General features: G+C 35.9%; 1 long non-coding RNA gene across 2 annotated transcripts in view; it reads right to left on the reverse strand.

Annotated features, from left to right (window-relative positions):
• LOC127554710 (uncharacterized) overlaps positions 1–24,837 on the reverse strand; it is a 39,734-nt gene that overhangs the window by 965 nt on the left and 13,932 nt on the right. Inside the window, exons 2-6 of one of the 2 annotated variants that reach the window (XR_007952052.1) lie at positions 24,456–24,584; positions 22,751–22,846; positions 16,623–16,787; positions 12,807–13,069; positions 6,829–6,885 (exon numbers count right to left, since the gene is read on the reverse strand). This is a non-coding gene — a long non-coding RNA (uncharacterized LOC127554710). The remainder of the gene's footprint in view (positions 1–6,828; positions 6,886–12,806; positions 13,070–16,622; positions 16,788–22,750; positions 22,847–24,455; positions 24,585–24,837) is intronic. The other variant, XR_007952053.1, reaches the window with a different exon arrangement.

The following is a 24,837-nucleotide window of genomic DNA, read 5'->3' on the forward strand; positions in this document are numbered from 1 at the left end:
AGTTCTTTTCCTTTAATGCTTCAATAGAATCCAGATTTCATTGAGGTGGACAGTCTCTTAGTAGTGCAGATTGCAACTGATCTATATGGTTTCTTCCTATGGAATTCTTATCCAAGTGCTACATGTACATATTTAAATATATATGCATACAATTCATGTAAATACACACATATGCATATATGTATATATGTGTATCTATATGTATGTGTCTTTATACACTGACAAACTTGATGCTCATTCAATTACATGTATCCCGGGGGATCGGTATTTTTCATCTATTTTTTTCTTTTCTGTGTGGATTGACAATGAATTATTCTAGAGCTTATACAATTAGCACAGTGTCATCTAAGCATATTGTCATAAAAGCAAATTGAGAATCTCATCATCCATAGAAAATCCCCTTTTCATTTAGACTCTATAAAACACCCTCCTTGGCAATAACAGACACTGGTAAGCATATTTCTCACATGATTTTGAAAAATCAGATCATTGAACAAAGTTATCTCAGTGATTATGTTTATACATGAATACTGTATGATTTTAATATGAGCGTGGAGACTTAGATGTAGCCTTTGAAGGCTACATCTTACTCTGCTATCAAATTTTTTAAAAAAATCAATAAACGTAAAGGCATATTGTATTCTCCCTATATCTATTATGTTCTCCATATCTAGTCTGGGGTTACTATCAAAAACAGTATAACTTTGCACATGAGTCCACAGGGGCATGCACTTGCCCATAGCTGTTAATTATGCCCAGGACCTATTTAGGAAGCACCAGGATATGTTTTCCAAACTGCTGTTGTGTAAACATGGTAAAAATAAATAAATAAATAAATTATTATTTGTAGGTAGAAACTAGTCCTGGGTGTAGAAAGAATTTCAAGAACTCAAATTTTTGAATGAGAAGAATTAGTAGAAAGAATGATTTTTGTGTATGGGAAAAATAGAAGGGAGTTAAAATGAGAAGTAACACATGTGAGGGAGAATTCAAGAGCCTGCAGCATTAGTCATTTATTTAAAAGTTATTATTATTTCCTATTCATTCCTCTGTGAGATGTAAACTTCAGTTGTTATTCAGTCATTTTTCAGTCATATTTGATTATTTATGATCCCATTTGAGGTTTTCTTGGAAGACACTGAAGTGGTTTACAATTTCCTTCTCCAGCTTATTTTAAAAGATGAGGAAACCAAGGCAGCCAGGGTTAAATGATTTGCCAAGGTCACACAGGTACTGTATCTCTGAGGTCAAATTTGAACTCAGGTCCTCCTGACTCCAGGGCTTGTGTTCTATCTACTCTGCTACCTAGCTGCCCCTTGAGCTAAGTCTTAAAGGAAGGCAGGGAAGTCAAAATGGTATTTATTCCTCTTGCTATTCCTTTTCCGTACAATGATAGCAGTATTTGGTAAGCTATAATTAGAAAGATTTGTTACATTTCTACCTGACAGTTTCTAAGCTCCTTGTTGCTCCAGGATGGGGAGGGAACTTGTCAGGAAGGACTCAAAAGGGACCTAAACCACAAGCCATGTGTGAAATCAAAATGACTTCAAATGAGAAGTCCCTAACAAGCTACACCTTTCAGTCAATTGTGCAATGATAAAAAATGTGATCTACTATAGAAAATTATTGATGTAAGTCTACCTATTCCCTTCTCAGATTCTCATCAAGATTCAATTCTGTTCAGAGGTGGTAAAGCACAATTCTTTTTCAAAGCTTTTGAATCTCTTCAAAACAGGTAAAATTGCCTCCTGAGTGGCTCTTATGTGGAATTTGAATTCTATGGAAATGTCCTCTTAATTATTTTAATGTCATTTGGATTAAGGATCTGGAAGGGAGGTAGGGTAATAGGAAAAAGAGGAAAGGAAATATCATGAAAAGCCTTCTGTAAGCACATAAAGAAAAAATAAGAAATTCCTTTCTAAATCCCCATAGAGAGTTGAATCTAACTGTCAGAAGTGGGGTATACCCAGGAGTCATAGACAAGATTTGTTTACAAGTCAGAAACTACAGTAATTCCCCAATGATTAAACTTCCCTTGCTTACATAAGATGGATCAAATGTGTCACTGAACACATTATTTCCCAAACAGGGGGTCTGAGGAGAATTCTAAGAGGGTAACACCTAAGTAATGGAAATTAAAAGGGACCAAATACAGAGTCCCTTCAATATACATTTTAATTTTCTAAAACTTTCTCCTTGTTTCCCATTTATAAATTTTACCTTCTCACTTGAACTGGTCGCTTCTTGAAACTCTGTTATTCATTGTCTTGTACATCTCTATCCATATGATAGACTAAATGCTTAAGTGAATTATTAAAATCATCCTTTATTCCTAAAATTCTATAATGATCCATAATAGAAAGATAGACAGATAAAATAATTATTAAGCATTTACTATGTGCCATGCATTGAGTTAAATGCTCAGGATACAAATTCAAGCAAAAAGAAAGTCTCTACTTTCAAAGGTCTTACATTCTAATGAGGGAAGTCAATATACCCCTACATCATTTCTTCAGTGGATAGATGAAAAATGATTTATTAAGTGCTTATCATGTGCTAAACATTATGCTAAGTACAGAAAATACAAATTAATAATAAGAGACAAAATCTGATCTCAAGGAGTTTCCTTCTAAGGGGATAAAGGCATGATGAGAGCAGAAACAACATATGAAAAAGAATTCACTGTAGAGTGGATTGTAAGACCCCACAGAAGTGCAATAAAAGGACAGATGGCAAAGTCTAGGGCACCTTAGGATGTACCAGCAAGTAAGATAGTAGTTCATAGGAGCTTTGGGAGCTTAGTGGCATTCCTTAACAGGTAAAGTTGTCAAATCTAAGAGAGTCAGGAAGGGAGTTGGATTAGTAGTGAGCATAGCTGGCCTGGGCATTTTCTCAAATGGAGGTTTTGGATAGAAACTCATCAATGAGAAGAAATGGCTGAAGGGAGAGAGGTAAAAAGTCAAGAAAGTCCAGAGCAGATATGGGTTCTATAAATGAATGAAGAATAAGTAAACACCTATCTATCCTCAATGAATTAATGCTACTAAAACTGGATTTAAAAAAAAAAAAAAACACCTCAGAGAGTTACCAAAAGAACTGAAAAATGATAGCACAGCCACTAGTGCAAAATCATGTTAGAGGTACAGCTGGATTGGGAAAAAATGCAAATGCTACACTAGTTTTCAAAACAAAGAATAAATTAAATTCTTCAAATTAAGGCATATAAACTTATTTTCAATTTCCAACACAATTTCCCCATATATTATACAAAGGGAAGGTTTGTTAGCATTTGGAAAGTGAGTGCTACCCAGTGATTCCTAGGAGCCTGTGTGGGTTAATAAAAAAAAAAAAAAAAAAAAAAATAGGGGATGACAGAATAAACTCATTCCCCTTTTGGACAAATTTGCTAGATCAGGGCCAGAGAAGTGGGAGAGAGAACTACTAAAAGGGGCACCTTGTCTTATCTTTACTCTTACCCTGATGATACCCCAGGCCATCCATATTTCATACGGACAGCAGAATATCAAAAAGACTTGGATAAATTGAGAATCACTAACTATAGGACTTCCTCTGAGGCAGAGGCAAGGAAATTACAGGTGAAATGATGGTCTGTAACCTGGCTTTAATATTTTAAAGCTGTGTGATCTTGGGCAAATCACTCAATTCCACTGGGTCTCAGTTTCTTTAGGGAAAATTAGATGATGTTTGAGTTCCTTGCCATCACTGAATCCTATAATCTGAATATGACTCAGATGTGAGTTGGACTAGATGAGCCTTTCAGCAAATTCATTTTAAAAGTATCTCTGAGATCATAAAAGAGAGAAAAGGACCCACATGTGTAAAAAATGTTTGCACCTGCTCTTTTTGTAGTGTCAAGAAATTGAAAATTGAGTGGATGCTCATCAATTGGAGAATAGCTGAATAAGTTATTGTATTTAATATAATGGAATATTATTATTCTATAAGAAATGATGAGTAGACTGAATTCAGGAAAGTCTGGAAAGACTTACATGAACTGATATTGAATGAAATAAGAAGAATCAGGAGAACACTCTACATAGTAACAGCTAGATTATCTGATGATCAACTATGTTGGACTCAGCTCTTCTCATCAATGTGGTGATCCAAAACAATTCCCTGAAATTGAAAGTGCCATGGACCCACACTTAACACTATATACCAAGATAAGATCAAAATGGGTCTATGACCTAGGCATAAAAAATGAGATTATAAATAAATTAGAGGAACATAGAATAGTTTATCTCTCAGACTTGTGGAGGAGAAAGAAATTTGTGACCAAAGATGAACTAGAGACCATTACTGATCACAAAATAGAAAATTTCGATTACATCAAATTAAAAAGCCTTTGTACAAATAAAACTAATGCAAACAAGATTAGAAGGGAAGCAACAAACTGGGAAAACATTTTCACAGTTAAAGGTTCTGATAAAGGTCTCATTTCCAAAATATATAGAGAACTGACTCAAATTTATAAGAAATCAAGCCATTCTCCAATTGATAAATGGTCAAAGGATATGAACAGACAATTTTCAGAGGATGAAATTGAAACTATTACCACTCATATGAAAGAGTGTTCCAAATCATTATTGATCAGAGAAATGCAAATTAAGACAACTCTGAGATACCACTACACACCTGTCAGATTGGCTAAGATGACAGGAAAAAATAATGATGAATGTTGGAGGGGATGCGGGAAAAACTGGGACACTGATGCATTGTTGGTGGAGTTGTGAACGAATCCAACCATTCTGGAGAGCAATCTGGAATTATGCCCAAAAAATTATCAAATTGTGCATACCCTTTGATCCAGCAGTGTTTCTATTGGGCTTATATCCCAAAGAAATACTAAAGAAGGGAAAGGGACCTGTATGTGCCAAAATGTTTGTAGCAGCCCTGTTTGTAGTGGCCAGAAACTGGAAAATGAATGGATGCCCATCAATTGGAGAATGGCTGGGTAAATTGTGGTATATGAATGTTATGGAATATTATTGTTCTGTAAGAAATGACCAGCAGGATGAATACAGAGAGAACTGGCGAGACTTACATGAACTGATGCTAAGTGAAATGAGCAGAACCAGGAGATCATTATACACTTCGACAACAATATTGTATGAGGACATATTTTGATGGAAGTGGATTTCTTTGACAAAGAGACCTGAGTTTCAATTGATAAGTGACGGACAAAAGCAGCTATACCCAAAGAACAAACACTGGGAAACGAATGTGAACTATCTGCATTTTTGTTTTTCTTCCCGGGTTATTTATACCTTCTGAATCCAATTCTCCCTATGCAACAAGAGAACTATTCGGTTCTGCAAACATATATTGTATCTAGGATATACTGCAACATATCCAACATATAAAGGACTGCTTGCCATCTAGGGGAAGGGGTGGAGGGAGGGAGGGGAAAAAAAAAATCGGAACAGAAACGAGTGTCAATATAAAGTAATTATTAAATAAAAAATTAAAAAACAAACAAACAAACAAAAAAAAACCATCATAATATAATCAGAAAAAAAAAAAAAAAAGAAATTGAAAGTGCCATTTGCATCCAGAGAGACAACTATGGAGACAATATAGATCAAAGCATGATATTTTCACCTTTTTTTGGTTTGTTTTTTCTTTCTTGTGTTTTTTTTCACTTTTGGTCTGATTTTTCTTGTACAACATGAATGTGTGTTTAAAATATTTTACATGTATATATTACATGTGTGTGTGTATATATATACGTGTGTGTGTGTGTGTGTAAGTCATATTGCTTGTTGTCTTGGGGAGGTGGAGGTAAGAGAGATGGAGAAAAATTTGGAACATAAAATTTGGAACAAAATCTTACAAAAATGAAAGTTGAAAACTATCTTTACATGTGTTTGGAAAAAGAAAATACTATTGATTTAAAAAAAAGTTTCTTATATTCAGTAATATAATAGTCTCATTTTTGACATGAGAGCTTTTCTTTTTCATAGAGACCTAGACATAAGCCATATTTTAATGTTACTAGGAGAAACCCTGAGTGGTGGCAGAAGTCAGAGTATGATTAGTGACAAGCAGTGAGGATTGAATCCAATAAATTCAGTGCTTCTATTTTCAATTATGTGGGTTTCAATTATATTAAAATGAAATTACAAATGTTTTATATTTTTGTAAAAATCAGGGTCAGGGATAAACAGAACACGGTATTTTGCACTAGATTTAGACACTATCCTCTAAGTTTATGATATAACCATGTCATGTGGGCCAGGTCAATACTAGTCCAATGTTCTGGCAATACTGATACATTGTATCAGTAAAGTTCTTCCTGTACCTATAGATTAATTTATTATTGTTTATCCTATAATGTTTTGATTTCTGTGACATAAGTATAGACATTTTTTAAATGTAATGGAAGTTGTAGCACCACAGCTGGTACTGCTGGTGAGAGACATATACCTTCTTCTCTCAGTCTTGGATATTTGGATTGAGAATCATGAAGGAAAGTAAAAAAAGAATGATTCTGGAAACACAAGACATTCACATATCTCTCTGCAATCACAATCCCCTCTCCTTTGCCCCATTTCAAGATTTTAAAAAGATTGTCAATAGATTCTGGAAATATCTTCATTCCAGGTCACATGTAAAATCTTGTCCTTATCCTGGTAAGTATTTCAGAGAGGTACATTTATCCACCTTGGCAGTCTGGCAGTGATACAAGTTGAATAGCAAGCAGTATAGAAAGCTTTAAGTAAGGTAGACCTAGTAGGCACAATATAGATATCTTTATCCTGGAATTAGACTAGCTTGACTAAGTCTGTTTACATCATATGCACTTACCTGAACAAAAACTTTCCTGAGCTTTGATGAGATTCATTTTGTTCATTCAGATAGCACCTGGTATGTGAATCCAATAAAATATAAAATAAGGTATCAGAGGGCTTGGAAAGTAAACACAGTATTACATATTTCTCATCCAAAATCTAGACATTCTCCAGAACTCCCTGAAACAGTAATTCAAGTGGCCAGCTTCCATTTTCATTATATCATAGATGGAATAGGAGATAAGAGAAATTCTAGATTGTAAACTTATTCACTGGGACACAGATAGGAAAAACAGTTATAAACTTGGGGCAGTAAGAGTAATGGTTGTTCATTACTACTAATTATCCTTTAGTCCAACCCAATATAAAAAGTACCTAGTCGTTATGCAAATTGTTCTGAAAGCTAAGGATACAAAGATAAAATAAAAAATAATCCCTGCTTTTACCGAGTTTATATTCTATGGGTAGAATGTGTAAGGGGATAGGTAGGAAACATCAAGGTTGTAAAGTAATAAGGTAATAAAATAATACCCAACCTACTGGACATAGGGAGAGGAGCATAGATAGACAACTAGCTTTGCATGAATTAATTATTCAGGAGAGTGAACAGTGTGAAGAGAGATTGATTGCAATAATGAGCAAGAAGAGGATTTGGTCAATGTCTGCTCAGGAAAGAATAAATTCTACCTTAAGTTCAGAAGTTGCCAATGAACCCTAGTCAAGGCATGAAGACCACCATGCAGAATGATATCAGCATTGGGCTGTGATGTCTATTTTTATAGCTATTTTTTTTTTGAGTCTTGAGATTTTACTGTGTCATTTACAGTTGTTAAGACATAATTTGCTGTTAGGAACAATGAAATATTACTTAGCAAGTATATTTCTTAATTTGAAATTAGTCCAGAATTCTTCACCTAAACCACTCTTTAAAATAACTCATGATTAAATATTGGTTAGAAGTAGCTAATTGATTGTTTCTATATTTATTAGACTTGTTAGATCAATAATTGGCTATTAATTTGGAGCATGTAAGTAGTCTGCAGAATATTGCCAAGAAGAGCTTCTATATCAGTGCCATAAAAGTCATCATCAAGAAAATGTATGACTAGAAAAAGAGGTCGACCATTCACATGGTGAAAGGAAAGGGTGGCAGGTAGACAGAAGATGGATCATAGTTTTAAAACTGGAAGAGAATTTAGAGGTCATCAAATCCAACCCTCTCCCATTATTATTTTTAATTACCTTTTATTATTATATTTATTTTATTCTTTTCCTTTTACCCCACAATTGGAGTGCAAGGGGAAAAAAACTCATCATAAATATATGTAATGAAGCAAAACAAATTCTCACAGTGGTCATGTCAAGAAAAAAATGTTTGTTTTCTAAGCTCATCACCTCACTATCAGGAAATTGGTAAGATATTTCATCTTAATTCTTATGGAGTTACAGTTGATTATTGTGTTTATCAGACATTTATAAGTCTTTGAAAGTTGTTTGTCTTTGCAATATTACCTTTTCTGCATAAATTGTTCTTTTGGTTTTATTCATCTCACTCTCTATTAATTTACATAAGACTTCCCATGTTTCTCTGAAAGCATCTCCTTCCTCATTACTTATCGCGGAATAATATTGCATCACATACAAATGCCATAGCTTATTCAACCTGTCCTCATTTATCAGTTTCCAAATCTCCTCAAAAAGAACTGCTATAGACATTTTTTATACATATAGGCCCTTTTCCTTTTTCTTTGATCTCTTTGTGGGATAGACCTAGTTGTGGTATTGCTGTGTCAAAGAGTATGCACAGTTTAATAGCTTTTTGGGCATATTGCCAACTTGTCTTTCAGAAAGGCTGGACCAATTCACAGACACATTAATAGTGCATTACTGTACCTGTTTTCCCACAATTCCTCCAGCATTTATCATTTTCCCTTTTTTTTGTTAATTTTGCCAATCTTATGTACTTGGGGCAAAATCTCAAAATTGTTTTAATTGGAATTTTGCAAATAATTAGTGATTTGGAGCATTTTAAAGTGGTTATTGATCAAGTCTTTGAAAACTGCCTATTCATATCTTTTGACCACTGACCAGTTGTAACCCTCTCACTTTATAAGAGACCCAAAGAAGTTAAATGCATTAGTTAGGGATCTCATAGCTAGTAAGTATCTGAGATAGGATTTGAACCAAATCTTCTTGATGTCAAGTACACAAGTCTATCAAGCCATTCTCCAATTAATAAATGATCAAAGGATATGAACAGGAAATTTTCAGATGAAGAAATTAAAACCATTTCTAGTCATATAAAAAGGTGCTCTAAATCACTATTGGACAGAGAAATGCAAATTAAGACAACTCTGAGATATCACTACACACCTGTCAGATTGGCTAAGATGACAGGAAAAGACAATGCTGAATGTTGGAGAAGATGTAGGAAAACTGGGACACTGATACATTGTTGGTGGAGTGGTGAAGTGATCTAACCATTTTGGAGAGCAATTTGGAACTATGCCCAAAGGGCTAGAAAACTGTGCATACCCTTTGAACCAGCAATGTTTCTACTGGGCTTATAACTTTTTTTTGACAGAACCCATGCCAGGGTAATGTTTTACAGCATTATCCCTTGCACTCACTTCTGTTCTGATTTTTCCCCTCCCTCCTTCCACCCCCTCCCCCAGATGGCAAGCAGTTCTATACATGTTAAATAGGTCACAGTATATCCTAGATAAAATATATGTGTGCAGAACTGAATAGTTCTCTTGTTGCACAGGAAGAATTGGATTCAGAAGGTAAAAAATAACCTGGGAATAAAAATAAAAATGCAAACAATTTGCATTCATTTTCCAGTGTCCTTTCTCTCAAAGAGATCTTAAAGGAGGGAAAGGGACCAACATGTGCAAAAATGTTTGTGGCAGCCCTTTTTGTAGTGGCCAGAAACTGGAAACTGAATGGATGCCCATCAATTGGAGAATGGTGGGGTAAATTGTGGTATATGAATGCTATGGAATATTATTGTTCTATAAGAAATGATCAGCAGGATGATTTTAGAAAGGTTTGGAGAGACTTACATGAACTGATGCTGAGTGAAATGAGCACAACCAGGAGATCAGTATACATGGCAACAGGAGGATTATATGATGATCAGTTCTAGTGAATTTGGCTCTAATCAACAATGAGAAAATTCAGACCAGTTCCAATGCTCTTGTGAAGATGAGAGCCATCTACACCCAGAGAGATGACTGTGGGAACTGAGTGTGGTCCACAACATAGGATTTTCATTTCTTGTGTTGATATTTGCTTGAATTTTCTTTCTCACTAAAAAAAATTTTTTTGATCTGATTCTTCTTGGGCAGCAAGATAATTGTATAAATACATATGCCAATGTTGGTTTTACATATATTTTTACCACGTTTAACATATATTGGATTTCTTGCCATCTAGGAAAGGGGGTGGAAGGAGCGTGGGGAAATTGGAATACAAGGTTTTGCAAGAGTCAGTGATGAAATGCCTATGTTTTTAAAATAAAAAGCTTCAATTAAAAAAAAAAGTATACAATTCTATCTGCTGTACCATATATCAGCTATTGTGATATGTGGATATCTACAAAAAGACTTGGAAAGAAAAAAAAAAAAAAAGGAATGCCTCCTATGCCTTGGGTAGAATCTCTGTGGAGAATGCATGGAAAGATATGGTCAAGAATCACACTGACCAAGAGGTCCAGATAGATCTGTATCGTTTGGTGAGTGCCCACATAGATAATACAAGAATGCAATAGAATGAAAGAACACATGGTATAATGGAGACGTGATGGATATGGAAGTGTAAACATGATTTCACATTCTGTTTCTCAGACTTCTAAGTTATGTGATCTTCTGTAAATTATTTAATCTTTCTGGGCCTCAGTTTCCTCATCTGTAAAACTAGTATATTAATATTTGTAGTCTCTCACCTGCCTCATAATAACTGTGAGGAAAGTATTTTTATAAGCTTTAAAGCAGAAAAGAACTAGAAATTATTACTGTACCAGAAAAAGGGCAAATATATAGAATAAATAGAAATGTAGAAAATGTACATGAAACAATGCTGATTAGGAAACAAAATCAGAACAGCACATTCTTTAATAAATCTCATGTAAAAATAAAAGCAAAAAGGTCTTATTGACAGAATAAGAGGAAAACAGAATGGAAAAGGGGGATAGATCAAATAAAAAACTATCGTTATTTTGCTAAATGTGTATATTTTCTTTTGATCAAAATGTTAATAAATTTGGAATCAGTGGTTTGGTGATTGCTTTCAATCCTTATTTTTTTAGACTTTTGTTATACAACAATGGAGATTGTTATTAAGTTTTGGGTAAGAATTCATTTTTAAAAGGACACTTTTGCTTATAGCCAGATGAATTGAAGGAATACAAATTTCTTTTCCCATAATATTAATGTTTTTATAGATATGACTTCCCAATGACGGAATCCATTTTCATAAATGGAGAAATCTGAGATCAATGACTCATTCCTCATGGGGGCAACTGCCTCTTTGTTCCTCAAATCTGAACCCCTGGAGAGTAATTAATGTAAAATGTTACCTTCCCTTATGCAGGTATGAACAGTGCACAAGTTAATGGTGCTTATCACTTAAAAAAAGAGACTGCCACTAAGTGGCTGTGTGACCTTAGATTAAATCACATAATCTCATTGGGTCTCAATGTCCTCATCTATAAAATGAGGAAGTTGAGTTGAATGATTTCACACTATAAACCTTTAATTGTACCATCCCTAAAAATTCAGAATATATTTATCTATAGAGACCATGTCTAAGTGGACATGCAATTCCCCTAGTGAAATTAGTAAAGTACTACTTCAGGTTTCTTTATGGGTTAAGTAAGCTTATAAGCTGGCCAGGGCACCTAAATCATCACATATCACATTGTTTCTATGGGAAAACACCGAAAGTTCCAGGCAACGAAATCAGAAATGGCCCTTTTGGAACACAATCTGCTTTAAACTGTGGACTACCTGTACTCACTAATCCACATGATTTGTTGTCTTGTCATCCTTGAAGGATTTTCTATAGAGATTACATGACACTTAGTCTTAACCAAAAGATCAAAAAGCAATCCTTTTAACAATCATTATTATTAAAACTTGTATCAGGATCATAAAGTCAGAAATTTATTATGGGAAGACACCTTAGCATTTTCAAAAGGATAGGACTAGAGGACATCTAAGGTATATATAATATAAATCTATACTTCAAACTTCTATCTCAATCAGAAATCTTTTCCTCAGTCTTTCTGACAAATGGTCATTTGAGCACAAAATGGATCTGCATGAAGTGGGGGGGGCGAAGGGAGGCAGGGAGGGCAGGAGAGGGAGAGTTCTATTATGTAATCCAGTATAAATCAGTTAATCTCCCTAACCTTCAGTTATCTCATGTGTAAAATGCAAGGGCTGGGTTCAATAACCTCTGGTTTTGTGATTCAAATGCTTGGGTCATTATCACTCCTGTTTGAATCTTTCTGACCTCATTTGGGGTTTTCTTGACAAAGACACTGGAATGCTTTGCCATTTTTCCTTCACCAAATCATTTTTCAGATGAGGAAACTGAGACAAACAGGGTTAAGTGACTTGCTTAAAGTTACATAACTCCAAATGTCGGAGGCCAGATTTGAACTCAAGAGTAGTCGTTCTGACTCCAGGTCAAGGGCTCTATCGAACTGTGCCACAGAAAAGGATACAAGTCGAGACTAAAGTGGAAGGAGTATTGGTGCATGGTTTTTGTTTGCTTGTTTGCAGATGATTGTACACTCAATACAATCTCTGAAACCGAGACGCAGCAAAATATGGATCAGTTTTCTGCTGTTTGTGCTAATTTTGACTTAACAGTTAACACCAAGAAAACACACATCTCCTCCATCAGCCAGCAACATACCATCCATATGTGGAACCATCAGTTACAGTAAATGGTAAAGTTCTGAAGGCTGTGGATAAATTTGCTTACCTTGGCAGTGCGCTTCCCAAGGATGTCCACACTGATAATGAGATTGACTTGCTCATCGCCAGAGCCTGCTCAGGGTTTGGGAGGCTCCAAAGGAAGGTGTGGGGAGGGAGAGGTATGAGAGTGAGTGCCAAACTGAAGGTCTACAGAGCCATTGTGCTGACCTCATTGTGGTACACCTGCGAAATCTGGACTGGGTGCCAGGGCCGTGCCAGGAAACTGAGCTGCTTCCATTTGAATTGTCTTAGGAAGATTCTCAAGATCACCTGGCAGGAGAAAAATACCAGATACTAAAGTCCTTTCTCAAACTAAATTGCCAAGCATTCAAACTCTACTGCAGAGAGAGCATCTCCACTGGGCTGATCACATTGTTCAAATGCCAAATGTATGCTTGTTAAAAAGGCCATTTTATGGAAAACTCACACTGGGCAAGCATTCACACGGTGCTCAGAGAAAACAATACAAGGACATTCTCAAGGTCTCTCTTGAGACCTTGGAAATTGTGGGATATAGAAGACTCTGGCACAGGACCACCAGCATGGCGTGCCTTCATCAGAGGAGATGCTGTGCTCTATGAGCAGAGCAGAATTGAATTAGTTCAAAAGAAATGTGTTGCACAAATTTAGAGAATCTACCCCAAAAGCTCAGATGGGTTATTTGTGCCCAATCCTAGCTCATGTTAGTCTGATCTGTCCCAGTTGGACATACTGTAACTTGACTCTAACATAGTTATGTCATTTTGATCTTCAAGAATGAAGGAAAACAACCAAATTCAAACAGACTTGGATAACACCAGAAAGGCAGGAGAGTTCTCTGAAGATGTCCTTCAGAGAGGAGAGAAGAGTTTTTCTTATTGCCTAATTAATTAACTCAGCACTATACTAAGTAAATAGTTCTGCAGTCAGAAGACCTGGGTTCAATCCTGTCTTTCTTTGTGACCTCAGGCAAGTTACAACTTTCTTAGTCCTGAGTTTTCTCATCTGAACAATGTAAGGGGAAGAGTTGGACTAGAAGGCTTCCAAGATCTCTTTCAGCTCTAGATCTGGGAAGCTAAGACTCTATTCTGCATTTCTTTTGGGTTAAAAAAAAAAAAAAAAAAAAAAAAGCCTGCTTTCATACTGTCCTTCCTCTCTCTTCCAAAGTTCTTCCCTATATTCAGGCTTAGATATCTCCCCTTTTTGTAATTTCCAGCCCTATCTTAGGTTTGGTTTCCTGAAATAACTCAGAATAAATTCATTGCCAATCCTTTAACAGTCTGAAAATAGTTATCTTATCACTTTACATTCTTCTCATCCCTAGGTTAAATATCTCAACCTTTCCTTGCATAAATTGTCATTCAGAAACCTTGTCATATCAGTTGGCTTCATCTGGACACACTCTTGATTTGTTGATATTCCTATCAACATCAGTAAACTATAATTGAATACAAATAGAGATGTGGTCTGAGCAGCATAGTTGTTGTTAATCAGTTGTGTCTGGCTCTTCATGACCCCATTTGGGGTTTTCTTGGCAGAGATATTGGAGTGGTCTCCCATTTCCTTATCCAGCTCATTTTAAAGATAAGGAAATTGAGGCAAATGGGGTTCAGCAACAATCCTAGGGTCACACAGCTAGTTAAGAATCTGAAGTTGTATCTTCCTGACTCCAAGCCTGATACTCTATCCACTGCATCACCTAGCTGCTCTCTAAGTACTAGATACAGGTTATAACTATAAAACAGTAGCAACTACTATTTTTTAAAAATCTGGACCCCACACTTCTATTAATGGGAATAGGATAAAGAACTATAATTTCTTTTTTTTTTTAAAAAATAAATAATAGCTTTTTATTTTCAAAATATATATAAATAGCCCTGAAGTCAGAAGGACTTGAGTTCAAATCTGGTCTCAGACACTTAACATTTCCTAGCTGTGTGACCCTGGCAAGTCACTTAACCCCAATTCCTCAGGAAAAAAAAAATTTAATGCATATATATATATATATTTCACCCTTGCAAAACCTGTGTTCCAAATTTTTCTCCATCCTTTCCCCTACCACCTCCCTAGACAGCAAGTAATCCAATATATGGTAGACATGTGCAATTCTTCTATACATATTTTTACATTTATCTTTATGCACAAGAAAATTCAGATCAAAAAGGGAAAAAATAAGAAAATAAAAAGCATGCAAAAAACAAGAAAAAAGGTGAAAATACTATGTTGTGATTTACATTCAGTCCCCAGAGTCCCCTCTCCAGATGCATATGGCTTTCTCCATCAATTTCAATATATTGGAATTGGCCTGAATCACCTCATTGCTGAAAAGAGCCAAGTCCATCATTGATCATCACCTAACCTTGTTATTGCTGTGTACAATGTTCTAGAGGTTCTACTCACTTCACTTAGTATCAGTTCATGTAAGTCTCTCCAAGCCTTTCTTAAATCATCCTGATGATCATTTCTTATAGAACAATAATATTCCATAACTTATTCAGCCATTCTCCAACTGATGGGCATTCATTCAGTTTCCAGTTCCTTGCCACTACAAAAAGGACTCCACAACCATATTGCACATTTTACACATTTTGCACAACCTTTCCCCTTTTTTATGATCTCTTTGGGGTATAGATCCAATAGAGACACTACTGGATTAAAGGGTATGCACAATCTGATAGCCTTTTAGGCATGTTCCAAATTGCTCTCCAGAATGGTTGGATCATTTCACAAGTCCACCAAAAATGTATTAGTCAGACCTGTAATTTCACTGGTATAGAAAAACACCTGGGTGAGGAAATACCCTCTATCAATGCAGAATAGTATTCTGTGACTTGTAATCTTAGAAAGTTGTCTAGAATCTGAGAAGTTAAGTATTTTACCCAGAACCACTATGTGTCAGAAGTGGGACTTAAAGATAGGTTTTCTGGTTCTTGAGACCAGTTCTCTATTTACTGTGCCATATTTGTGTCTGATCTGGGACAGAGCATTCTGAGCTCATATTGATCTGATCAGCCACATTGTAATTCGATTCTAATGTAGTGATGTCATTTTGCCTCTTTGAAAATGCAGGAGAGCAACAAACTCTGTGCAGCTCGGAATCATGTGTGTATTGTAGCCCCCTAAACCTATTCGTTCATATTATCATATACAGATAAGTATATGTCTAAATGAAAAAATGGGACCCACTAAAGAAGAGAGACAGCTGCTTGATACTCTTCAGAAAACGAAAGCGTTTCTTTCATCAACAATGTAATGAGAGTTGAGAGCTCATTAACATCTTGGGACTGACTTGTAGTCAAAAAAGACAAACATTCCCCTCCCAATCCTAAGAATGTTTAGGACTGTCTCCGTATTTGAGCTGAAAGATGGACTTAAGCCCAAGAGTTCTTAAAAGGCTACCCATAGTTTGCAAGACACGGTCTAAGGGGAAGAAGTAGGCAGTTTAAGAGCTGAACAGCAGCAGCAGTGAGGTATCAGAATCTCTAATCCTTCCTGGAATATAATGAGAATAAATTGGAAAAATTTGGTTATATAGGGGTAACAGACAAAAAGAAAAAAATGAATGAAGATCTGAACTACAGCACACAAGGGTGAATTCAAAGAGGGTTACCAGCATCCCACAGGAATCTTGGAACAGAATATGCAGGCTGAAGCTACTGGTTATACCTAGATTTTTAAAGTCTGAAAGAAGGTGTCTTCTTACCCCAACTTCTCTTCCCAACGTTCAATAATAAGCATTGTAATATATTCTGCCTATTTCTTTTACTTAAACATTTTCTGTATCCTAATTTTTGTTTCAAACATAAAAATGACAAGGTTTGGCTAGAAGTAAACATAATTTTACCTAGGGCAGAGATCCAAGCCTGACTGAATGTTATTTGTTTGTTGTTGTTGTTCAGTCATTTTTCAATCATGTCTGACTCTTCTTGGCCCCATTTGGGGTTTTCTTGGCAAAAATACTGGCGTGGTTTGCCATTTCCTTTTCCAGCTCATTTGGCAGATGAGAAAACTGAGGAAAACAAGATTAATTGACTTAGTACATGTCTAAGTTCAGATTTGAACTCAGGAAGATGGATCTTTCTAACTCAAGATCCAGCACACTATTGACTATGTCTTCTAGCTGCCTGAATATTATGAACTTTCCTAACTGGGGGCTCTAAGCCATTGTGATTGTACTAATTTTTCATCTGGTATAAATTCCATGAAACAGCAGAAAGGGAGACTATTTGGTCCAAAAAGCCATTACATTTTCCATTTCTTGAAAAGTGAATAAATTGTCATAACAAGGGATGACTTATTAAAACTTTGGAAAGGGAACAGGGAGTAGTGACTAGAGAAAAGTTCACATCCTAAACCATCTACTAGGGAAGAGTTCAGAAAAGCCTGGGAAGGATTCAGCTCTGGCTTTATCAGGTATTAAGAAGCAGAAAAGTTTGAATGCTATTCAGCCAACTGTACTCTCCATAGAAATTTTGAACTTTATTATAATAGCTTATTAAAAGTTTGTATTGGTTTTTTCATTTTATTGACTAGTATTTGTGGTAAGTTAAAGCTCTTGCATCTTTGTTACATGAACTATTATCAAATCAGGTCTTCCCATACCATACTTGGTCAATTGATTTGTATTTATTGCTGTTAAGTCTCCTGTAATTCAGGGATTTTTAAACTTTGTGCCTTGGACTTCTTAGTCAAACAGGTGAAACTTGAGAATGGGTTCTTCTTCTCAGAATAATGATTTTAAATAAGTCAAATTTCAGTTGGAGGATAGTGGTAATAAAGATATAATTTTTCCCATTCAATTTTATTGAACCCCAGAATGGGGTCCCAAGTTAAGAAGCTCTACTCTTGCAGAGCTATTTGTCTTTCTTAAATCTATCATCCATATTTTTGCCATCTGAAATTTCTATAGGTATGTCTCTTTATTTCAAACTAATATTAATAATAATGATAATGGTTATTATTTCAAAAACTAGCATTGAAATAGCACTTACAATATGCCAGTTACTATGCTAAGCAATTTACAATTATTTCATTTGATCCTCACAATGAACCTTGCAGGTAGATACTATTATAAGCCATGTTTTACCAATCAAAATACTAAAGCAAACAGGGGTTAAATGGCTTCAAATCACACAGCTTGTACACATCTGAGGCTCAGATGTTCTTGACTCTAGACCCAGAACTCTAACACCCAGAACTCTAACTACTTACAGCACCTTAAGGACTATCCAGGAGCTGAGGGCTGAGTCCAGAATGGATTTGCTGCATTAAACAAGGTTCTTTAGGTTTGATTACTATTTGGGGATATTGTTATTCAATCATACATTAATTCAACTTACTATATAATCTATCTCTCATTTCTTTACTTTGTCAACAAAGGATGAAATCAATAAATTCTTAATTGAATTCAAAATACACTTTTTTGTGTATTTTCTGTATTTCACATATGTTATTAATGACATTGAGTTAAGCAAGACACTTAAAATTAGAGATTATTTCTCTAAATAGGATAGGATTTTTTTTTTTTAAGGATCTAAAGGAAGAAGCTAAAAAGAATACTAAAAGGACTTAAAGGAAGAAATTAAAAGAAGAAAAAAAGCATAGGTGATGATGGTGAAAAGGTTTTGAGGAGAATAAAATGAGTGTCCATCCTATAAAGCCTCAATTTTGCAATTAAGTAAGAGAATAAATCATCTGCTACAAGGGTAAGAAGATATAGGAGTGATAGGGAGCTTAAAGAGAGGAAAAAATGTGCAAGATCCACTATAGGGAATGAGCTATAAAGTCAGGCAGAATTTATTTTAAGCTAAATCCATTGAAATATTAAAACAATCTATTTGATTTTTCACAGCTTGAGATATGTATGAGGAACTGGAAAGAGGAGCTATGATAGCCAATGTCCTTCCTATGAGGTATAGATGGGAAGGTAGAAAGATTTGCTTTTTCCAGACACACTGTCCCTAAAGTACTTTTGGTGAATCAGAGAAAGTGGTTCAGAGAAGGAGGTCAAAGCAGTGTCAGTATGTGGGCTCATCTGAGGGTTCTCCCATAAGGACTACTTTCTCTCATATACTCCTTGTAGGACGCATAGAGAGGTAGACTTAAACCTTTTAGTTTGTCAGCAGAGAACACAGGAAGGAACTCTGCTAATTGGGTTCATGGTTAGTGCCTTTGTGGGCAGGAAAGTGGAGAATTTGCTAGTAAATAAACCATTAACATTTACTATCATTTCCAATGCGCTCATACTCCTCACAATAGCACTAAACTTGGTCAGAAAGATTTGAGTTCAAATTCTGCTTCAGACATTCAATAGCTGTGAGACTGGACATGTCACTTAGCCTCTGGGCTTGACTCAGTTTCCTCATCTGTAAAATGAGTTGGAGAAGGAAATGTCAAACCACTCTGCGAAGAAAATCACAAATGGGGTCCAGAAGAGGCAACTGAAGAATAACAATCAAAGTACTAGATCAGTGCTAGCTATAATTATTCTTATTATCTAAAAAGTGTTTTTGTTTTATCCTTATTGTACTTAAAGGTCCTTGATGCTCTTTTCCCACCTCACACAGTTGTCATTGGTGGTTTTACACACCCTCCCACAAACAAACAAACAACTGATTTTTTTTGTTGCCCAAAAAAGGAATATCATCGGTCTAGAAAAGCAAGGGATGTTAGAGTCCATCTAGTCCGATCCTTTGATTTAAATATTATAGGAAATAGGCCAAAGAAACCCAGCTTTTATGTGCATGGTTAGCTTGATGTACCAAGGGGCTATTCCTAACTATTCTAAGTACATTTGGCTTTAGATTTGGAAGGGAGCTTGCAAACAACCAACCTTAATTATTTTGATTTGTTCTCTTTCTGTTCTGGCTGTAGTGAGTGAGGGGGCAATAACTATATTGTAAGCCCATAGCTATGGAGAAAATGGTATTGGTAGTAGCAGCTGACCATTTCCCCTTCTGAGCCAACATAAATGTCTGCTCTTGCTTCTACCCTTGCCATATATGCTCTTATCCTGCCTCAGATAAAAAAAAAATATCAGAGAGAGGATGGACCAGGCTGTGACCTTGCCACGAGGGCACCAGAAACTGCTGTACCCTGCCAGTGTTTGTAGGCAACCTAGGTTGAAGAAGAGTAATACCCAAAGTGACTCGAAGCAAGGAGCAACTTTTGTCTATTACCTTGGCAGCATTCGGCAGTAACCTTGGCAGAGAGAATGCTTTATACCAACAACTTTGTTTAAGCCCACTCTTCCCAGGGCACAAATGTGGTATAGGAAAGAATGTGTTCCTGGTTCAGGAGGAATGCGATTGTACTTTTGTCCTTGCTAAATCTTCTCAATAAATATCCCTTTCATCTTCGGGAGGGAGAGAGGGGAGTAAAGGGAGACAGAAAAGGGAAAAGGGATAGAATTTAAAACTCAAAACTTGAAAAGCTTAAAATTGTTTTAGCACATAATTGGGGGAAATAGTATTCAAAATATGTATTTAAAATATACCTTTTGTAAAAGTCAATTGATGTTAATTGGTTAAATGATAATGTGGTACTGATCAATTAGAGAGATGATACTGAGAGAATAACAACAAGCACTGGTTGGATGATACTGAAGAATTAATTTGGTGATTGCTATTTGGAGGGACACAATGGAAGGGGGTTTGAATGAGTAATGCTAGAGAACTCCAACCACTCAGGGATATCCTAGATATTGTTTGCTATTAGAGAGGGGGAAGTAGCCAGATTTGGTCTAGGGAACTCAGCATTTTGGGATGAGTTGAGAAGAGGAACCATAGAGTATATATAGACTACATAAGGAATAAGAGTGGAAGCCTAGCAAAATGAATTAGTTTATTCAAGGTCACTTAATATGTTAATGTTTGACCAGATTCCAGGTATACTGGAGTCCCACTCTAAGAGACATTATTTTTATTCATGATAATGATGATTCCAGTTTGTATTTCCTGATTGTGCTAATGTCACTTTAAAATGAAAGAACAGGAAAAGTACTATTTGAAGCAAGTTCCTTAAAAGTTTTAAGTAAGATCTTTGGATAAAATTGTTAGCCACAGATCAGAAGGGATGTCTTGATTCATTTCTACTCATTGAACAAACATTTACTGAGGATCTACACAGCTAGGTGATAGTGTGGATGAGAGTGCTGGGTCTATGGTCAAGATGATCTGAATTAAAATCCAGTCTCAGACACTTACTATTGTGTAACTATGAGCAAATCATTTAACACTGTTTGGCTTAAAATTCTTAACTGCAAAATGGGGATAATAATATTTCTCAGGGTTGTTGAGAGGATCAAATGAGAGGATAAGAGTGCTTATCACAGGGCCTCTCACTTAGAAGGTGCTAGCTATATTATTCCTTTCCTTCTCTCTTCTGTTTATTTAATATTGATACTGAAGAGATAGAAATTTAAAAAAAATATATATATATAATATCTCAATTCCCTCATCCCTAAAGAAATTTAGAACTTAGTTGGAAAAGCATTATTTACCCACAAGAATAACTTTAAATTATCTTTTTGAAATTATCTTTTCAAGCAGGGCTATGCTGGTAAATCTTTAACAACAGGCTTCTAGGCAGTGTGTGTGTGTGTGTGTGTGTGTGTGTGTGTGTGTGTGTGTGTATACAACACCTTTTGAAATTTAAACAGCATTAACAAATTTTTTCATCATTTTCTTCAATCTTGATAACTGACAAAACAATAAATCAAATCTTGTTTTATAATATTTGCTGGTTTCCAAAGTGTAAATGTTCAGATTAAAAATTTAACAACTGGCTCTCTCAAGCCAGTCCAAGCTAACTCTAGAACATTCCTGATTTCAAGTTACTACGTGATTAAAACAATTATTAACTAACTGTAAATGTTCAGGAGTAACAGAGATTGACATAGGTAAGTAATTTTTAAAACTTCATTTCAGTAATACCTGGATTCAAATATAGCCTCAGACACTTATTATGTGACCTGTCTGTTATTTATAACTTATTTGTCTCAGTTTCCACAATCCTAAAATGAAGATAATAATTATACCTTCCAAGTGTTGTTTAAAAAAAAAAAATCAAGTAAAATAAGATGTATAAAGTGCTCAGAACAGTGCCTAGAATATAGTATACATTATTTTTTTTTTTAAAAAGGTATTATTATTTGTTCAGTTGTTTAAAATATACTCATGAGGCCAAAAGTCATGAGTTGAAATCTCCATAGTTATTTCATTTCACTTTGCTTTTTAGCTAACCTTTAAAAAAAAGTGTAAAGATCACACAGTTAACAAGTGACACAAAGTGGGATTTGACTCCAGATCTTTTGAATTCAAAGCAGGACTAGTGGTTTTTATGGGACTTCTTTCCTTATAGCTGACTTCTTACATGTTTATTCTCCTACAATTATAGTTTGAGCTCCTTGAGAGCAGGGACTGAGTTTTTCCCCTTCCTTTTCTTTTTATTTCCCTAGCCTTAAGTTTAGGCATGACATATAGGAAGCACAAATGTTTTTTTCATTGATCCATTCACTCACACACAAAAAATCTAGAATTTAGAATCTAAAATTTTCAGTCCTGTGACAGGATGTGTTGGGAAGATATCTGAACACAGAGGGAAAAAAGCTTTCCAGATGCCCTGTGTATCACTTTATAGGAACACCTGTCTGGTCCCCTTGAATTTAACAATAGCCCTGGCTAAGGGCCCTCTAGAAAATACCCAAGGATTATAGAAAAAGTATACTTATAAAGAGCAAATACCAGCACTCTAACATCTCATCCTCTCAATCTTGACACCAAAGGACTGGCAAATAAAGCAGCGAGGCACCTATGTCCAAATGTGTGTGTACATGGGACTGATGGAGGAATACAGCCTTGATCAGGAACTAGAAGCAGACACAGAAGCCCATGGCTGGGGGGGCTGAAGCATGATATCATCCCCCTGTAGCATGATCATGTCTCCCTCCCCCAAGACACCCAGACCTCTCACCTTTTGAAGAGAAGCAGGTGACCTTGCACAGATTTCCCTCACGTAATTCCAACTCACTTGCATTTCATGGCATCATCTCTCAGAAGCCACAGTCCTCTTGGAGAATGAAGAACAAACAACATAAATATGTTCAATTGGTTTCAGAGACAGCAAAAGGTGGATTACTTAATCCTCAATCATTCTTATGTACCTACTTACTTTCTGGGTGCTAGCTTTTGGACTGGGGGCTGGGAATTCAAAGACAAAAGTCAAACAGTTCTTCCTTTCAGATTATAGTGTAGTTTTGGAAGACTCCAGGACACCTAAAGATATTTACAAAATGGATAAGATAATTTTGGGAGGAAAGTACTAACAATTTAGAGATAAGGAAAAGCTTTTTGAAGGAGTTGGCTCTTGAACTAAACCTTGAAAGAAACTAGGGATTCTAAAAAGGGGAGAAAAGGAGATGCTATATCCTAAGCATGGGTGACATCTGGGACAAAGGCATAGAGATAAGAGATTGAATGTAGGGATCAAGAAAATAAGTCAATTTGTTAGAACTGTAATATGCAGAAAGGAGGATAATATAGAATAAGGCTGGAAATGGTGGGAAATAAGCATATATACAGTACCTACTATGGGGATTGGGATCAAATTGTGAAAGGCTTTACATGCCAACTTTTTAATCCTAGAGGAGATAAGGACTCAATCACTTTAATAGTTACATGGATGATGAGTTGGAGTAAGAGAAACTTAAGCCAGGGGAACCAAGTTGGAGGCTGTCGCAATAATCTAGAAAAGAGGTTATAGGATAGTTAAGAGGATAGTAGTAAAGTGAGAATAGGAGTGATGGGACAAACTGTTATGAAAGGAGAAACACTATGGTCTGGCAGTTGATTGAATAAATAGGCTAAGCAAGAATGATTGGTGGAAGGTAAACAAAAATACAGCACAGCTGGATTAATGGAAGGATAATTGATGCCCTAGTCTGAAACAGGGCAGTGTGATCGAGGAGAGGCTTTGTATTTGCTCAAATCCATCCCCATTATTGGAAAAAAACAACTAACTCAAAGTGATGAAGTCCTGGGTAACTAGATGAGGTTGGTGGAGAAAACCTGAGGTACATATAAGATTATTCCCTGAGGCAAGGAGATAAAAGCACTGATAGGGATCAGTTTTAACTTACAGTTCTACGCCCCCACCCCACCCGGGAAGTCTTGGGTAACCCCACGTCAGTGTATCCAATAGAAAGGCAAGTTCTGATGTTAAATCCCCAAGTTAAATTTCCCCTATAAATCCGTCCATGGCCTATTCCATCTTTGCTGAATGCCTCTTGGGTTATTGGGCTCTAGCCTTCTGTCTCAGTGTCTTTCTCCTTATTACAGCTAACTGACTCTTTTAGGGTGCTGTGGATTTAGTCCCAATGACATATTCTCACCTTGTAGTATATTCTCTTTCTCCTAGTTAATTGTGACTCTCATTGGGGAACTTGTCTTTTCCATTGTTAATTGTTTAAAAAAAAAAAAAACACTTTCCTTGCTAATATATTCTTTCCCAAATCTATTTCATATTTATCATTTCTGGTGTACCTCTTTATTTTGTCTGTAACTTCTTCTCATAAATAAATATACCTTTTGTATATTGTGAGATCTTCACATGTGAACTACTACTGAATCTCATCATTTGGTGTGTCTACATAAATCTGAGCAAAACTATATGCCCTTACCTGTATGTGCAAGAATGTTTGTGGCAGCCCTCTTTGTAGTGGCCAGAAACTGGAAACTGAGTGGATGCCCATCAATTGGAGAATGGCTGAGTAAGTTATGGTATATGAATATTATGGAATATTATTGTTCTGTAAGAAATGACCAACAGGATTATTTCAGAAAGGCCTGGAGAGACATCAACTGATGCTGGGTGAAAAGAGCAGGGCCAGAAGATCATTATATACTTCAACAATAATACTATATGATGATCAATTCTGATGGACATGGCTCTCTTCAACAATGAGATGAACCAAACCAGTTCCAAAAGAGCAGTAATGAATTGAACCAGCTACACCCAGTGAAAGAACTCTGGGAGATGACTATGAACCACTATATAGAATT

This window comes from Antechinus flavipes, chromosome 3 (genome assembly GCF_016432865.1).
Source record: "Antechinus flavipes isolate AdamAnt ecotype Samford, QLD, Australia chromosome 3, AdamAnt_v2, whole genome shotgun sequence".
In the NCBI taxonomy this organism is placed as follows: Eukaryota; Metazoa; Chordata; class Mammalia; order Dasyuromorphia; family Dasyuridae; genus Antechinus; species Antechinus flavipes.